Genomic DNA, 6552 nt, shown 5'->3' on the forward strand with positions numbered 1-6552 from the left:
TCCTGAACTTCCTGAGTATCAAATGTCAATTTCAGCCCTGCGTTCCTCTCTCCTCTATTCTCCTCTCCCTTCCGACGCCGCTTCCCTCTCCCTCTCCCTCTCCCTTCTTACCTCCTCCCTTTTTACCTGCGCCTCCTGAACCGCACACTGACAGAAAAAAAGGTGCACCGTGCACCTTTTTAAAGGCGCAGACCCGCCAATCAGACCCGATCTGCAACCAAACTGTAAAGTCGTTTTTAGCTGGTTTGACCAAATATAAGAAACTGCGCTTCTATCCTTTAAATGGATTTCCCTCCACGATTGAATTAACTTGCTTTTTTTTTTTTTAACCTGAATGGTATAAAACGTACCATTGTACGATACCCGAAATAATAATAGTGGAGTGTTTTTAAGCGGGACCCAAACAGCTTCCATCCAGTCTCCCTCCGCGTCGTGGACTTCAGGGATTTACTCAGGAAAAAAAAAAAGAGGAGCCACAATTTCAAGCATCTGTCCTCAACTTCACGCAATAATCCAACCCGCTCGTGTCTCTTCTCCTCTGCTGCTTACTGGGCCCCAGGTGCTCTCTATAGTCTCCTTCAGGTGAAGCTCGCTGGAGGCGAAGAGACCTTGAAAGTGGTGCCCTTTTTAACCCGGGACTGTCGCAGCCAGAGCAGATGAGGATTGCTTTTTGTCTCTCCGGATTAAAACGCTTTCCTGACAAATTATTTGGGCCAACCCCTTCTTCTGATTCACCCAACCCGTGAAAGGACCTTTTTTTTTTGTTGCGACTGGGAAATCAATTTGTCCATTTCTTTCTTATAATTTGTTTTAGTTAGATTTTAATCTGGCCTAAGACATTCTTTTCTTTTTTTTTCGTTTTTAAAGGCAGTAAAGTAGCTGCATCAAGACATGTAAAGGGAAATAGGACAAACCTTGCATGCAGTTTTTTGCTGTGTAGGCTCATTTGAACAACTGTAACAGAAACTCACGAATTAATATATTTTTGCTAGTCATGTTATGGTTTCTTAAATCTACAATATTCTATTTCTTATATATAGACCACCGATAAGCCTAATAATGCCTGGTGTGAGGCCTGCAGGCCTCCCATGCAGTGTGTTATTTCCATCACTCCTTGCAGGTAACAGAGCTTTCTCTGAAGACAAATATAGACAGAGTGAATTAAGCAAATCATATTCTGTATAACCAAACAGATTGCACCATGTCAAAGATTTATCTAAACCACCATTCCCAGAAGAACGTGATCTACTGGTATTCCTATTTAACAACCCGAGCCTGCATCAGATCTCACATGGCGCATCTGCAGCCCCCTCATCATCCTACCAGGATTTGTTTTAGTCGCCTGATGCTGTTTGAGGCTGCAGCTCTTGGGTCGAAATGCTGCAAGATCAAATGACCACGTCCAGATGGCTAATGATTATCAAGCCCTGCATTTAAAGTCCACACTTGCAGCTCCTCTCTGCAGATTGCATAACATTTCCTGTGCAAGGACAGCGAGAAAAAAAATGCCTTTGCTATATACTATGGAAGAGTGTTTCTGTTATAGCTCATATAACAGGTTTTATAATGTGGTCATTGCATTGGGCTGGCAGATTGTGGTTAATCATCTGTCTCCAAAACCCCTTTTAGGGAAAAAAAAAAAAAAAAAAAGTTATACAACCTGCTGTGGACCCGATGAAGTGATCTAACAGAAGCTCTGGCCTTCATTAGGCCTCTGCTCCTCATCCTCTTCCCAGGTTTTTACGCAGAGATGCGCAGCACCAAAACTCTCAAAGCAGAGGTGTCCCCGAATTGTGCCTCCACTTCTCTTATGGATGCTTAATATATGCGCGTGAATGCTGGCCACACTCCTCTCCGATGGCCAGTCAGAGTCCATTTACCTGCTGTTGATAATTACGCAGATAACTAGGTGGGCAAAACTCGTCTAATATTTAGAGGTGATGGAGCTGGTTTTGGTTACGGTCCATTCAGAGCGAGTAGAGACCGGTGAAATTAATCCTCATCGTTGCTGCTCAGCGCTGGAGCCCGGAGCCTCGACGTGGTTTCCACCTGCTGAAACCGGAGCCGCGGATCGTCTGTGTGAGAAACGGGTGTGTATAGGACACGAGTAGCCCTCGATAAATATTTTAAAAAAACTCATTTGGTCCTGTCGTTCCGGAGCAGATGAGACAGGTGCCAGTGGAGGGATCAGATGTGCGCTTTGCGTTTGTGTCTCCTCTTCTGAAGGGATTCAGGCCATGATGCTAGATGAAATAATAATGCGGTATGGTTGTGTCCATTGCCTGAAAAGAATATATAAATAAGTATTGCTAATGTAATACAGTGCTTAAAAGAGAAGCGGTGGTAATATTTTACTGTATTTCCGCCGGAAATTTACTGACCAAAGAAAGCTTCAGTGTTCTTTTTTTTTTGTTATTTTATGTCATAAAACCAATTTTTTTAAATGCTGTTGACAAAAATAACAGTGCCAGGAAAAAAGATATTTGAATCAAGCCTCATCAAACTGTTAACAGCGACGATCACATGTCTATGAAGGAAGAAATGAAATGATGACTGCCTGTGGTGGTCCTGACTTCCACAGTATAGCCCACTGGGTAGAATGCAACACCAGAAGGGGCAAAAACTAAGAAAACCCAAAAAACACACAACAAAATAAAACTATAACTTGTTCAGATTCCAATATTTCAGTAACATTTCAAGAAAAGCAGAAATTTAAATAAATAAATTAGAGAAAAATGGATTTTTTTTTTTTTGCTGTTTTTTTGTTTTATTCGCTTTTCCCAAAATGCCTTTCTAAAGTGTTTTTAGTTTTGATGTTGTGTTTTTGCCGTTTTCCTGTTGCCTATATTTAGTGTTGTGAATTTTCTGTGTCTTGTTACAGTAGATACAGCTTCCCCATCTGAGAATGAAACACTAAGACTAATGATAACATGAACTGGCAGCATTTTTGCACAGGAGATAGTTTTCCAATATTTGGTTAAAAACACACACACACACACACACACACACACACACACACACACACACACAAACAGCTGTTTTCCTTCCTCTTATTTTTTCTGTATCCGTTATAAAACCTGCTGTTACATGTGACTGTTTTTACCAACCAGCTCCAGCTGGGTCTGTCCCTGTCTTTCTCTTTGCCCTTCTGTTGCAGAAAGGTTGTTGTTAGAGTTAGTGGCAGGCGGGGTGCATGTTAATCAGTGGTTCATCTATTAGTAAAGATCCAGGGATCATTGTACTGCTTGTTGCTGTTGCACCCCCGACTGTGCTTCTGAAATAGAGCTGGTAACCTGAGAGAGCTAAAACCCAGCCTGAGGAACCCAACGCTCAGTCTGAATGTTCGCCTTCGTTGGCTCTGACTGGTTGATGGCCTGTCAGATACCCAGCACCCTATGTGTGTTGAATAGTTTTGGTTATGTTACACGCATCACTAGGCTTCCGTATACTATTACACGCAAATAAAGGCATCTAAATTTCAGTAAACCTGCGGCCTTGTTAAAGCATCCACTGCATCTTTCCAGAGGTCCTTTATGAACATGGATGAGCTGATGAAGAAAGTCCACACGAGGCACATTTACTGCTAAAAGCTTTGCTCTTGGAAATGTTACAGCCAACAGTGATTGATCACACATCACAGCAGACATCCCATGAGTTTAATGTGGAGCCTCAGGGCTTCTTAATGCCTTAAAAGGCCACAGCGGCACAGGACACCTGACCACCCTGTTCAGCATTGACCAATCACGCAGCCGGTGTTTGGGTTTGGCATTACGTCATGGAGACCCGCAGTTTGTCTCCACCAACGCACTGCGGATAAAACAGAAGCTTTAAATATTTCATTGAGGATCTCAGGTTTCTGGACTCCTGGAGGTCAGGACTGTGGAGAGACAGTCTCATCCTCTCCTCCTTTCCTCCCTCCATCCGTCCCTTCACCCTCCTCTTCTGATGCAGGAGAAAGCGAAAAATGAAAGGCAGGGCGATGGACAGCAGGAAGCATGAGTCATCAGTGGTGGAAACTAAAATTAAGTTTGTAATTTGGGACTGAAACAAATTTTTAAAAATAGCTGCACTTATAGTTATTTTTAAAGTGTTATTTAGTTAAAGTAGCTGAAGGCCAGACAGGAAACATTTGCACCATCCAATACAGATGAAGTACAGCTCAACCAGCTTAGAGAAGAGCTCAGGCACTGGAGTCAGCATGTAGTTAGGCTCATGATGTGAGGTAAAATGAGGATGCCTTGATTCAGACTCCTTAGCTTTTACTAAGGGTACAAAATTGCAAAAATGTTGAACCCACCTGAAAACAAAAGTGTGCAAATATATCTGGAAATATAAACTTATATCTGTTTTTTTCACACTGTCTTAGAGAAACTTTCCTGGAAGTTCTTTCAGTCATCTTTAGAAACAGTTCTCCAGGCTTCTTGAAGGACTTATTAGATACATTTTTGGGGGATTTTGGATACCTTTTGGTCCATTATCTGTCAACGTGACAGATTCAGTGATGTTGAGGTCCAGGCTCTGAGGAGGAATCATCACACCAATCCAGATCTTACCATCAGTCTTTGCCATTTCTCTTCATTCACAATGGCTTTTTCACAACCATTTTTCCAGATCAGATGTTTTTTTGTCCAGCAGATGTTCAGTTTTCTTCGTTTGTTTTAAACACACCATGTTTGAGATTTGCGAAGTTTTAGGGAATCTATCGTTGGTTCAGAAATACTATTTAGCTGCAAGAATAAAATAAGAATTAACTCTATGGCTACAGTAAAGGCACATTTAAAAATAAGGTTCTTTATTAGCTTACTAATCTATGGTTTTAGAGACAGCATTGGCTCGACCTTTGAGTTATGTGCCTTAATTATGCTCAGATGACTCATAGTTCCATGTTAATTACAAGGAAATGAAGATTCCTGTTGCTCTGGACATTTCTGCTCCAACAGCAGAAATCTCTATTTCCCATGTTCTTGGACAGTATCGGTTGCAGAAACCGACATGCTGATCATGTGACTGACATTCTTGGCTGTGATGAAGACTCTCTGCTATGGACACGCTGGAGCTTGTGGCCCTGAACAGAATATACAGTAGCTGCAGAAAAGGAGACATGTGTACTAGAAGAGCAAAGACATACATGATAACATAGCAAGAAGTAACAAAATGCAACTTCTTTGGTCGTTCAAAATGACAGGGGATTACAAAGCGTCAATGAAAAGTTTATCGTATGAAAAAAAAGAAGAAGAAAAAGGGAGCAGATGCAAATGTATTGTGACCATTTCACAAGCACCCCGTGTGAGAGTAATTTTATGTCACAGCAATAAACAGCAAGAAAGACAAACAGGAAGGGAGAGCAGATTGCTGCGTGACAGAATACATTTTTCAGAGGAGAGGATTAAACAGCCTTATGTCACAGCATTTATTTTTCCCTGCTGTGATTATACAGGGAGCGTTTCAGATGAGGACAGGGGAGGAAAGAGATGACACCCTCCTTTGGCTCGCTGCTTCAACAGCATCCAGTATTGCGTGTTAGTTATAACCTCATGGCAAGGGTTTTTCTTGAGCAGCGTGATGTCTACGTCCAAGTACAAACTCAGTGTCCACTGTAGATGCTGAGAAGCAGACTGGGAACAGATCTTCTGTACAAAACACTATCAGAAAGCTGTAAAGGCCACATCCAAGCAGAAATCTGAGCCTGATTCAGACAGTAGACATGAAGGCAATCCAGAACTATAAATAGTGGTATTAGACCATATCTAGTGAGGAAAACTCAGAAGCTGCATTTTAAGATGGTCATTAATTTCCTCCATTTCAGGCTGGAAGAATGGGGGCCCTAATGTTGTTCTCAAATTTCAGCACTCACTGGGAGCATGCCACACAGTGGTCCATAAACGCTGCAAGCTGATGTGGAGAGGATTCGTGATGTGGGAAAATGGTGCCACACTGACATCTTGTGGAATAATCGTGGCAGCTGAAACTTTTGTTCAACCTGCAGCACAAAAATAGAAATATTTAGAGCCAGTTTAGTAGCCAGTCTCTCAGTGGTACAGATAATTTCCTATTTTATTTATTTATTTATTTATTTTAATCTTTGGAATTTTCTTAAACAACACTTTTACATGTAAAAATAAAGGCTTAGTGGCTAACCAAAGGAGAATGATCCAAGAGCAGGGTGTTCAATTATGAAAACTATCACAAATGAATTAAATGACACCCTGACATTAGAAAATATTCATTTTTATTAATCCCCAACCAGAAGAATACTGAATTACACTGAAGTACACAGTGCTCCAAAAGGCCATTAGGCTGCTATTAGTCTGTTAAATTTGGAGATTGTTAAAATAGTCTTACAGTTGAATACGAAACACTTTGCTTTAGTGAAATAAAACATAAAGGGAAAAAAGTGTTTCCCTGCACCAAGAGCCACCATCTTATAATTGTGCCCCCCCCCCCCCCCCTTTTTCCCCTGAGTATTAACATTATATTTGTAAACATATTTATGTAGAACTGATCATCAAATAATTTCCTGTGATGACCTGTCTAAGGTGTATCCTGCCTCTT

This window comes from Telmatherina bonti (assembly GCF_933228915.1).
Source record: "Telmatherina bonti genome assembly, chromosome: 23".
Classification (NCBI taxonomy): domain Eukaryota; kingdom Metazoa; phylum Chordata; class Actinopteri; order Atheriniformes; family Telmatherinidae; genus Telmatherina; species Telmatherina bonti.